The 13,242-nt window shown below is 37.5% G+C and overlaps 1 non-coding gene across 1 annotated transcript; it reads left to right on the top strand.

Moving 5' to 3' along the window:
* Nucleotides 1–12,895: 12,895 nt before the first annotated feature.
* LOC128573173 (U6 spliceosomal RNA) lies at nucleotides 12,896–13,001 on the top strand. The gene has a single exon (XR_008376342.1). It is a non-coding gene; the product is annotated as a U6 spliceosomal RNA (small nuclear RNA).
* The last annotated feature ends 241 nt before the right edge of the window (nucleotides 13,002–13,242 follow it).

The following is a 13,242-nucleotide window of genomic DNA, read 5'->3' as shown; positions in this document are numbered from 1 at the left end:
AATTTTTCAGGCAAATGGAATTCAGAAGAAAAGAGGAGTTGCAATCTTATTTTCAGATACATGTGGATTTAAAGCAACTGAAGTCAAAAAAGACAAAGATGGTCACTTTATATTGGTCAAGGGAAAACTACAACAAGAAGACATTTCAATTCTAAATATCTATGCACCAAATTTAAATGCTCCCAGATTCTTGAAACAGACCTTACTCAGTCTGAGCAATATGATATCTGATAATACCATCATAACAGGGGACTTTAACACAGCTCTTACAGAGCTGGACAGATCCTCTAAACAGAAATTAAACAAAGATACAAGAGATTTAAATGAGACCCTAGAACAATTATGTTTGATAGACGCATATAGAACACTCCACCCCAAAGATAAAGAATATACATTCTTCTCATCACCCCATGGAACATTCTCCAAAATTGATCATATCCTGGGACACAAAACAAATATCAACAGAATCAAAAGAATTGAAATTTTACCTTGTATCTTTTCAGACCATAAGGCACTAAAGGTGGAACTCAACTCTAACCAAAATGCTCGACCCCACACAAAGGCATGGAAATTAAACAATCTTCTGTTGAAAAACAGATGGGTGCAGGAAGAAATCAAACAGGAAATCATTAACTTCCTTGAGCATAACAACAATGAAGACACAAGCTACCAAAACCTGTGGGATACTGCAAAAGCAGTTTTGAGAGGAAAATTCATCGCTTTAGATGCCTACATTCGAAAAACAGACAGAGAGCACATCAACAATCTCACAAGAGATCTTATGGAATTGGAAAAAGAAGAACAATCTAAGCCTAAACTCAGTAGAAGAAAAGAAATATCCAAAATCAAATCAGAGATCAATGAAATTGAAAACAAAAGAATCATTCAGAAAATTAATGAAAGAAGGAGTTGGTTTTTTGAAAAAATAAATAAAATAGATAAACCATTGGCCAGACTAACTAGAAATAGAAAAGTAAAATCTCTAGTAACCTCAATCAGAAACGATAAAGGGGAAATAACAACTGATCCCACAGAGATACAGAAGATCATCTCTGAATACTACCAGAAACTCTATGCCCAGAAATTTGACAATGTGAAGGAAATGGATCAATATTTGGAATCACACCCTCTCCCTAGACTTAGCCAGGAAGAAATAGACCTCCTGAACAGACCAATTTCAAGCACTGAGATCAAAGAAACAATAAAAAAGCTTCCAACTAAAAAATGCCCTGGTCCAGATGGCTTCACTCCAGAATTCTATCAAACCTTCAAGGAAGAGCTTATTCCTGTACTGCAGAAATTATTCCAAAAAATTGAGGAAGAAGGAATCTTCCCCAACACATTCTATGAAGCAAACATCACCCTGATACCAAAACCAGGAAAAGACCCAAACAAAAAGGAGAATTTCAGACCAATCTCACTCATGAATATAGATGCAAAAATTCTCAATAAAATCCTAGCCAATAGATTACAGCTTATCATCAAAAAAGTCATTCATCATGATCAAGTAGGCTTCATCCCAGGGATGCAAGGCTGGTTTAACATACGCAAGTCCATAAACGTTATCCACCATATTAACAGAGGCAAAAATAAAGATCACATGATCCTCTCAATAGATGCAGAAAAAGCATTTGATAAAATCCAGCATCCTTTTCTAATTAGAACACTGAAGAGTATAGGCGTAGGTGGCACATTTTTAAAACTGATTGATGCTATCTATGACAAACCCACAGCCAATATTTTACTGAATGGAGTAAAACTGAAAGCTTTTCCTCTTAGAACTGGAACCAGACAAGGTTGTCCTCTGTCACCTTTACTAGTCAATGTAGTGCTGGAAGTTCTAGCCAATACAATTAGGCAAGACAATTAAATAAAGGGAATCCAAATGGGAGCAGAGGAGGTCAAACTCTCCCTCTTTGCTGACGACATGATCTTATACTTAGAGAACCCCAAAGACTCAACCACAAGACTCCTAGAAGTCATCAAAAAATACAGTAATGTTTCAGGGTATAAAATCAATGTCCACAAGTCAGTAGCCTTTGTATACACCAATAACAGTCAAGATGAGAAGCTAATTAAGGACAGAACTCCCTTCACCATAGTTTCAAAGAAATTGAAATTATTAGGAATATACCTAACGAAGGAGGTGAAGGACCTCTATAAAGAAAACTATGAACTCCTCAGAAAGGAAATAGCAGAGGATATTAACAAATGGAAGAACATACCATGCTCATGGCTTGTAAGAATCAACATTGTTAAAATGTCTATACTTCCCTAAGCAATCTACCTATTCAATGCCATTCCTATCAAAGTACCTACATCATACTTTGAAGATTTGGAAAAAATGATTCTGCGTTTCGGATGGAACTGGAAAAAACCCCGTATAGCTAAGGCAGTTCTTAGTAACAAAAATAAAGCTGGGGGCATCAGCATACCAGATTTTAGTCTGTACTACAAAGCCGTAGTGGTCAAGACAGCATGGTACTGGCACAAAAACAGAGACATAGACACTTGGAAACGCATTGAACACCAAGAAATGAAACTAACATCTTACAACCACCTAATCTTCGATAAACCAAACAAGAACTTACCTTGGGGGAAAGACTCCCTATTCAATAAATGGTGTTGGGCGAATTGGATGTCTGCGTGTAAAAGACTGAAACTGGACCCACACCTTTCCCCACTTACAAAAATTGATTCAAGATGGATAAAAGACTTAAATTTAAGGCATGAAACTATAAAAATCCTCAAAGAAAGCATAGGAAAAACACTGGAAGATATTGGCCTGGGGGAAGACTTCATGAAGAAGACTGCCATGGCAATTGCAACAACAACAAAAATAAACAAATGGGACTTCATTAAACTGAAAAGCTTCTGTACAGCTAAGGTGACGATAACCAAAGCAAAGAGACAACCCACACAATGGGAAAGGATATTTGCATATTTTCAATCAGACAAAAGCTTGATAACCAGGATCTATAGAGAACTCAAATTAATCCACATGAAAAAAACCAACAATCCCATATATCAATGGGCAAGAGACATGAATAGAACTTTCTCTAAAGATGACAGACGAATGGCTAACAAACACATGAAAAAATGTTCATCATCTCTATATATTAGAGAAATGCAAATCAAAACATCCCTGAGGTATCATCTAACCCCAGTGAGAATGGCCCACATCACAAAATCTCAAAACTGCAGATGCTGGCGTGGATGTGGAGAGAAGGGAACACTTTTACACTGCTGGTGGGACTGCAAACTAGTACAACCTTTCTGGAAGGAAGTATGGAGAAACCTCAAAGCACTCAACCTAGACCTCCCATTCGATCCTGCAATCCCATTACTGGGCATCTACCCAGAAGGAAAAAAATCCTTTTATCATAAGGACACTTGTACTAGACTGTTTATTGCAGCTCAATTTACAATCGCCAAAATGTGGAAACAGCCTAAATGCCCACCAACCCAGGAATGGATTAACAAGCTGTGGTATATGTATAAAATGGAATACTATTCAGCCATTAAAAAAAATGGAGACTTTACATCTTTCGTATTAACCTGGATGGAAGTGGAAGACATTATTCTTAGTAAAGCATCACAAGAATGGAGAAGCATGAATCCTATGTACTCAATCTTGATATGAGGACAATTAATGACAATTCAGGTTATGGGGGGGAAGCAGAAAGAGGGAGGGAGGGAGGGGGGTGGGACCTTAGTGTGTGTCACACTTTATGGGGGCAAGACATGATTGCAAGAGGGACTTTACCTAACAATTGCAATCAGTGTAACTGGCTTATTGTACCCTCAATGAATCCCCAACAATAAAAAAAAAGAAAAAAAAATAATAAAAAATTATAATAATAAAATTTAAAACAAAAAAAAAACACAGGCCATCCATTTGCTGTCTGCAAGAAACACACCTGGCTTCAAAAGACAAATTAAAGCTCTGAGTCAAGGGTTGGAAGACAATTTTTCATGCAAGTGGAATTCAGAGCAAAAGAGGAGTTGCAATCTTATTTTCAGATACATGTGCATTTAAAGCAACTAAAGTGAAAAAAGACAAAGATGGTCACTTTATATCGGTCAAGGGAAAAATACAACAAGAAGACATTTCAATTGTAAATATTTATGCACCCAATTTAAATGCTCCCAGATTCTTGAAGCAGACCTTACTCAGTCTGAGCAATATGATACCTGATAATACCATAATAACAGGGGACCTTAACACTCCTCTTACAGAGCTTGACAGATCCTCTAAACAGAAATTAAACAAGGATATAAGAGATTTAAATGAGACCCTAGAAAAACTGTGCTTGATAGACTCATATAGAACACTCCATCACAAAGATAAAGAATATACATTCTTCTCATCACCCCATGGAACATTCTCCAAAATTGATCATATCTGGGACACAAAACAAATATCAACAGAACCAAAAGAATTGAAATTTTACCTTGTATCTTCTCAGATCATAAGGCACTAAAGGTGGAACTGAACTCTAACAAAAATGCTCGACCACACCCAAACGCATGGAAATTAAATAATCTTCTGTTGAATAACAGATGGTGCAGGAAGAAATAAAACAGGAAATCATTAACTTCCTTGAGCATAACAACAATGAAGACACAAGCTATCAAAACCTGTGGGATACTGCAAAAGCAGTTTTGAGAAGAAAATTCATCACTTTAGATGCCTATATTCGAAAGAGAGCACATCAACAATCTCACAAGAGATCTTATGGAATTGGAAAAAGAAGAACAATCTAAGCGTAAACTCAGTAGAAAAAAGAAATAACCAAAATCAAATTAGAGATCAATGAAATTGAAAACAAAAGAATCATTCAGAAAATTAATGAAACAAGGAGTTGGTTTTTTGAAAAAATAAATAAAATAGATAAACCATTGGCCAGACTAATGAGGAATAGAAAAGTAAAAACTCTAGTAACCTCAATCAGAAATGATAAAGGGGAAATAACAACTGATCCCACAGAGATACAGAAGATCATCTCTGAATACTACCAGAAACTCTATGCCCAGAAATTTGACAATGTGAAGGAAATGGATCAATATTTGGAATCACACCCTCTCCCTAGACTTAGCCAGGAAGAAATAGACCTCCTGAACAGACCAATTTCAAGCACTGAGATCAAAGAAACAATAAAAAAGCTTCCAACCAAAAAATGCCCTGGTCCAGATGGCTTCACTCCAGAATTCTATCAAACCTTCAAGGAAGAGCTTATTCCTGTACTGCAGAAATTATTCCAAAAAATTGAGGAAGAAGGAATCTTCCCCAACACATTCTATGAAGCAAACATCACCCTGATACCAAAACCAGGAAAAGACCCAAACAAAAAGGAGAATTTCAGACCAATCTCACTCATGAATATAGATGCAAAAATTCTCAACAAAATCCTAGCAATAGATTACAGCTTATCATCAAAAAAGTCATTCATCATGATCAAGTAGGCTTCATCCCAGGGATGCAAGGCTGGTTTAACATACGCAAGTCCATAAACGTTATCCACCACATTAACAGAGGCAAAAATAAAGATCATATGATCCTCTCAATAGATGCAGAAAAAGCGTTTGATAAAATCCAGCATCCTTTTCTAATTAGAACACTGAAGAGTATAGGCATAGGTGGCACATTTCTAAAACTGATTGAAGCTATCTATGACAAACCCACAGCCAATATTTTACTGAATGGAGTAAAACTGAAAGCTTTTCCTCTTAGAACTGGAACCTGACAAGGTTGTCCTCTGTCACCTTTACTATTCAACATAGTGCTGGAAGTTCTAGCCAATACAATTAGGCAAGACAAGGAAATAAAGGGAATCCAAATGGGAGCAGAGGAGGTCAAGCTCTCCCTCTTTGCTGACGACATGATCTTATACTTAGAGAACCCCAAAGACTCAACCACAAGACTCCTAGAAGTCATCAAAAAATACAGTAATGTTTCAGGATATAAAATCAATGTCCACAAGTCAGTAGCCTTTGTATACACCAATAACAGTCAAGATGAGAAGCTAATTAAGGACACAACTCCCTTCACCATAGTTTCAAAGAAAATGAAATACGTAGGAATATACCTAACGAAGGATGTGAAGGACCTCTATAAAGAAAACTATGAACTCCTCAGAAAGGAAATAGCAGAGGATATTAATAAATGGAAGAACATACCATGCTCATGGATGGAAAGAATCAACATTGTTAAAATGTCTATACTTCCCAAAGCAATCTACCTATTCAATGCCATTCCTATCAAAATACCAACATCGTCATTTCAAGATTTGGAAAAAATGATTCTGCGTTTTGTATGGAACCGGAAAAAAACTCGTATAGCTAAGGCAGTTCTCTGTAACAAAAATAAAGCTGGGGGCAGCAGCATACCAGATTTTAGTCTGTACTACAAAGCCATAGTGCTCAAGACAGCATGGTACTGGCACAAAAACAGAGACATAGACACTTGGAATTGAATTGAAAACCAAGAAATGAAACTAACATTTTATTTATTTTTTTTATTTTTTTATTTTTATTAAATCATAACTGTATACAATGATATGATTATGGGGCATCATACACTCACTTCATAAGCCATTTGACACATTTTTATCACAGTGGTTAACATAGCCTTTCCGGCGTTATCTCAGTTACTGTGCCAAAACATTTATATTATACATTTACCAAGTTTCGCAAATACCCCTGTAATATGCACCACAGGTGTGATCCCTCCGATTCCCCTCCCTCTACCTACCCCCCCCATTCCCACTTCCCCCTATTGTTAAGTTGTAGCTGGGTTATAGCTTTCATGTGAGAGTCCCAAATTAGTTTCATAGTAGGGCTGTGTACATTGGGTATTTTTTCTTCCATTCTTGGGATACTTTACTAAGAAGAATATGTTCCAGCTCCATCCATGTAAACATGAAAGAGGTAAAGTCTCCATCTTTCTTTAAGGCTGCATAGTATTCCATGGTATACATATACCACAATTTATTAATCCATTCGTGGATCGATGGGCACTTGGGCTTTTTCCATGACTTAGCTATTATGAATTGGGCTGCAACAAACATTCTGGTACAAATATCTTTGTTATGTTGTGATTTTTGGTCTTCTGGGTATATGCCCAGCAGAGGGATTACAGGATTGAATGGCAGATCTATTTTTAGATCTCTGAGTGTTCTCCATATATCTTTCCAAAAGGAATGTATTAATTTGCATTCCCACCAGCAGTGCAGAAGTGAAACTAACATTTTACAACCACCTAATCTTTGATAAACCAAACAAGAACATAACCTTGGGGGAAAGACTCCCTATTCAATAAATGGTGTTGGGAGAACTGGATGTCTAAATGTAAAAGACTGAAACTGGACCCACAGCTTTCCCCACTCACAAAAATTGATTCAAGATGGATAAAGGACTTAAACTTAAGGCATGAAACAATAAAAATCCTCCAAGAAAGCATAGGAAAAACACTGGAAGTTATTGGCCTGGGGAAAGACTTCATGAGAAGACTGCCATGGCAATTGCAACAACAACAAAAATAAACAAATGGGACTTCATTAAACTGAAAAGTTTCTGTACAGGTAAGGAGACAATAACCAAAGCAAAGAGACAACCTACACAATGGGAAAGGATATTTGCATATTTTCAATCAGACAAAAGCTTGATAACTAGGATCTATAGAGAACTCAAATTAAACCAACAATCCCATATATCAATGGGCAAGAGACATGAATAGAACTTTCTCTAAAGACGACAGACAAATGGCTAACAAACACATGAAAAAATGTTCATCATCTCTATATATTAGAGAAATGCAAATCTGAACAACCCTGAGATATCATCTAACCCCAGTGAGAATGGCCCACATCACAAAATCTCAAAACTGCAGATGCTGGCGTGGATGTGGAGAGAAGGGAACACTTTTACACTGCTGGTGGGACTGCAAACTAGTACAACCTTTCTGGAACGGAGTATGGAGAAACCTCAAAGCACTCAAGCTAGACATCCCATTTGATCCTGCAATCCCATTACTGGGCATCTACCCAGAAGGAAAAAAAACCCTTTTATCATGAGGACACTTGTACTAGACTGTTTATTGCAGCTCAATTTACAATCGCCAAAATGTGGAAACAGCCTAAATGCCCACCAACCCATGAATGGATTAACAAGCTGTGGTATACATATACCATGGAATACTATTCAGCCATTAAAAAAAATGGAGACTTTACATCCTTCGTATTAACCTGGATGGACATGGAAGACATTATTCTTAGTAAAGCATCACAAGCATGGAGAAGCATGAATCCTACGTACTCAATTTTGATATGAGGACAATTAATGACAATTATGGTTATGGGGGGGCAAAAGATAGAGGAAAGGAAGGAGGGGCGTGGGGCCTTGGTGTGTGTCACACTTTATCGGGGCAAGACATGATTGCAAGAGGGACTTTACCTAACAATTGCAATCAGTGTAACCTGGCTTATTGTACCCTCGATGAATCCCCAACAATAAAAAGTAAATAAATAAATAAAAAGAAATATGATTGCTTGGTTGGAATAGTGAGAAAAGATAAAACATTGAAACTGAAAAATACATTGATAACTCAGCAAAATACTTTTGTGAAGCAGAAGCAGCTAAATATTTCATCACTTCGAGCAATTTTTCAAGTTGCCAAGCTAATAGCGTGCACTGTCAGACCATTTGTAGAGGGAAAATTTGTTAAAGAATGCCTTCTTTCTGTTTCCAAAGAGATGTGTCCAGAGAAGGCCGATTTATTTAGTACAGTGAGTCTTTCAGGACCTACAATTACGTGAAGGATTGAAGAAATGGAAGACAATTTGCATCAGCATTTGCAAAACTCCACAAAAAAACTTTCCTATTTTTCCTTGGCACTCGATGAAAGTAATGATGTTCATGATTGTGCACAACTTCTACTTTTTATTCAAGGGATGAATGACTATTTCGAAGTCACGAAAGAGCGTGAGGCACTGCAAAGCAAAGAAGGAACAACTATAGGAGAGGCTATGTAAGAAAAGGTTTGCTGACTCACCTGAGCTACAGTGAGACCCCGACTCATGAAAAAAATGGAAAAACCCAGCAGGGCGCCATGGCGAGCGCCTGTAATCCCAGCGGCTTCCGGAGGCTGAGGCAGCGGGGTGCCTGCAGCCTGAGTCTGAGGTTGTGGTGAGCTATCATGCCCACTGCACTCTGCTCAGGGGCATAGGGTGGGACACTGTCTCAACAAAAAAAAAAAAAAAAAAGAAAGAAAAGAAAAGTTTTGCCAAACTGTGAAATGGTTTGGAGCTGGACTGGGCTATACTAGCCAGGGTGACAATTGATGGTGCTCCTAGCATGGTGGGGTCTAAGAAAGGAGTAATTGCTTGCATTTACCAAGAGATGGACAAACATAACCATTCTCATCCAATAGCCATACGCTACCTCATCCACCAACAAACACTGGGTAGTAAATCACTGAAACGGGACTGTTATGAAAATTGTGGTATCTTGTGTTAACTTCATTAGTGCTAATGCACTAAACCACAGACAATTTCAGAAATTTCTGTCTGAGCTAAATGTTGCTTGTGAAGATGTTCCATACTGTACAGAAGTCCGGTGGCTGAGTTGAGGGAGTTTTGAAACATTTCTATGACTTACTTCCACATATTATAGCTTTTCTGTTTTCAAAAAACAAAGAAGTACCAGAGCTCAATGATGCAGAGTGGAAATGGCACCTTGCCTTTCTGACAGATGTAACAGAGCTACTCAGTAGTCTCAATGTGCAACTTCAAGGAAAGGGAAAGCTCATCTGTGATATACAATTACATGTGAAAGCACTTGAATTAAAATTAGGCCTCCTCATCAAACAAGTGAAGAAGGAAAATTTCTGCCATCTCCCCACAACTCAAAATCTTTTAGCAGAAAAACCACTGGTTGCATTCCCAAACAAAACATGTGTGGATTCACTGGAAAAATTGTAAAAGAAGTTCCAATATAGATTTAAAGAGCTTCATCTCCATGAACAGGACATATAGCTTTTTCATCACCCATTTTCTGTTGACATTGAAAATGTGGATACAATTTACCAAATGAAACTGGCTGAACTGCAGAATTGTGACTCATTCAAATCAAGCAGCCTTCCTAATTTCTATGCATCTCTCCGCTTTGAGACATACCCTGATCTCAGGAACCAAGCACTCAAAATGGCAGCCATCTTTGGCAGCACTTATATCTGTGAACAGACTTTTTCCAGAATGAAACATCTGAAATCTCTAACCAGATCTAGACTAACTAATGCACACTTTTATACCACTTGTTACGACTAGCAGTGACAAACATGGAACCGGACATTGACCATCTCATTAGCCAAAAACAGGCCCATAGTTCCCATTGAAATACTGGTAACTTTGTGGATTTAACTTTACTTGTTCTTCATTTTAAATATTGTATTTGTTCTCGTTTTGTTTTTTTACTTCAAAGTAAGATATGTGCAGTGTGCATAGAAATTTGTTCCGTTTTTTTAATACTATAGTCTGGCCCTTAAATGGTCTGAGGAACAGTGAACTGGCCCCCTCTAAACACTTTGGGGACCCCTGCTCTACAGTAACTGTCCTGAGGACTTTCTTCCCTCGTGGTAGCAACTGTTTCAAAACTTCCTTCTGCTCTTGGGGCCTGATGCTGCAATAGTTTTTACTTGCTATCTCTTCATCTCCATTCTTCTTCACAAGACCTTAAAAATCTGCTTTAATGTTCTGCTTGTGGACACTGAGACCCCTTTGTAAGCTTTTGAATATATGGCCCAACTGGCAGATGATGTGCATGTGCAAAACAAACAAAAAAAGGGAAATGGAGCAGGAGTAGGTATGGAGCTATATTACCTGAAAACCAATGTGAGCAAGCTGTAGGTGTAATAAGTAATGCGCAGAAAGTGTGAATTCAAAATGTCTATTGTTCCATTACCTTATCTTGCTGAAAATGTAAACTTTCTTCCCAGAGTTTGGCACTAAAATGTCACATATATGGAACAGATGTCAGATATGTATTCCCTGCTTTTTAATTCCAGGTGTAAAAGAATGGTTACTGGCACCAAGACGGTGGAACAAATAAATAGAATAAGTAGATACAAGTGTGGAAAAGGTCGATGTTTATTAAAAGACAATACACTCCAGAGACATCTACCTTCTCAAGTGGAGGAGACCATGAGTTTAGTGATGCTTTTCCCCTATATGCTGATTTTCCAAATCTATATTAAGTGATGGGGGAGATAAAATATTTATGATTTTTTTCTGGAAAGGGGAAAACTTCCTGCATGGAAACTCCTCCCATTTCTATCCCTGTAAGGCAATTTCCAGAAGTTGTGGTAGTATTTGTAAACTGTGATAAAAGTGTTGACAATTTTACTGTGCTGATGAAAACAGGTCACTTGAGGCTAATGTCACTTGTAGGCATGCTGCAAAGATCCCTTTTTGTGGCCTTGGCCATATCTCCACATTGAGGCCTCTCCACATCTGAGACTCATTTTTGTAGAGCATCCATCAGTTCACTTTTTGGAGGCCTTCTCGAAATGCTTTTCTTTCTTGGCAGCCCAATCTGGTAATTTTGTTCCTCTTATTATGGACAAGGGATAGCCTAGAGTCATCTGCCTCTGTCTCCTTCACCCTACCTAACAGAATAAACACAACTTTAAACATTTGTAGTATTTCTTCCATATGAATTATGATTAGAAAAGTATGAGAAATAGTTAAAGACACCGTCACATTCTTCACATACAGAATTTCTCTATGAATTGTGTGATTCATAAATGTGTGCATACTGGTTATACAATGACAGTGTCTTCACATTTGTAGGGGTTTTCTGTCCTAAATTTGTCATATACAGAATGGTTTGAGCAGAAGTTAAACACTTTCACATTTCTCACTTTATAGCATTTCTTGTAAACATGAATTCTCCTGTGTACAGAAAACTGTGTTTATGGGCATAAAGCTTCACCACACCTTCATATGGTGATGATTTTTCTCTGGCATGATTTATCTTATGTTTACTAAGGGCCAAGGACTTGTTAAAACCTTTGCCATATTTTGTAAAGATGTATGGAGAACACTTAGAGATTTAAAAATAGATCTGCCATTCAATCCTTTAACTTCTCTACTAGGTATATACCCAGAACACCAAAAATCACATTATAACAAAGATACTTGTTCCAGAATGTTTATTGCAGCCCAATTCATAATTGCTAAATCACAGAAAAAGCTAAAGTGCCCATCGATCCACGAATGGATTAATAAATTGTGATATATGTATACCATGGAATATTATGCAGTCTTAAAGAAAGATGGAGACTTTACCTCTTTCATGTTTACATGGCTGGAGCTGAAACATATTCTTCTTATTAAAGTATCTCAAGAATGGAAGAAAGGGTGGCACCTTTGGCTCAAAGGGGTAGGGCACCAGCCCCATATGCCGAAGGTGGTGGGTTCAAACCCAGCCCTGCCCAAAAACTGAAAAAAAAAATAAAATATAATGGAAGAAAAATTATCCAATGTACTCAGTCCTACTAAGAAACTGTGTGTATGAAAGATATAACACAGTTGTAACCTAAGAATATGGGGAAGGAGCAAAGGGAGGGGAAGGAGGGGGGAGGGTGGGTGGAAGGAGGGTGATTGGTGGGATTACACCTGCAGTGCATCTGATAAGGGTACATGTGAAACTTAGTAAATGTAGAATATAAATGTCTTAACATAATAACTAAAAAATGCCAGGAAGGTTATGTTAACCAATGTGATGAAAATGTGTCAAACGGTCTATAAAACCAGTATATGGTGCCCCATGGTCGCATTACTGTACACAGCTATGATTTAATAAAAAAAATACAATAAAAAATAAAACCTTTGCCATAGTGCTCTCTTTGGCAGCACATATAATAAAATAGGAATGATACAGGGAAGATTAGCATGGCCCTGTGTAAAGATGACATGCAAATTCATGAAGCGCTCGATATTTTTGACACACTATTTGGGAACAAGACACAATTATTAGAGAGACTTTACCTAACAAATGCGATTAGTATAACCTGGTTTCTTATACACTCAATCAATCCCCAACATTTAAAAAAAAAAACTTGTTATATTATTCACGTTTGTGAGATTTCTCTCCAATATGAATTTTCTTATGTATAGTAAGTTTTTACCTCTGGGTTAAGTGCATTGCCACACTGTCCACATTTGAAGAATTTCTCTCCAGTGT

The sequence above is a fragment of the Nycticebus coucang genome, chromosome 20 (assembly GCF_027406575.1).
Source record: "Nycticebus coucang isolate mNycCou1 chromosome 20, mNycCou1.pri, whole genome shotgun sequence".
Lineage (NCBI taxonomy): Eukaryota > Metazoa > Chordata > Mammalia > Primates > Lorisidae > Nycticebus > Nycticebus coucang.
This window is presented reverse-complemented; position numbering and strand designations above follow the sequence as displayed.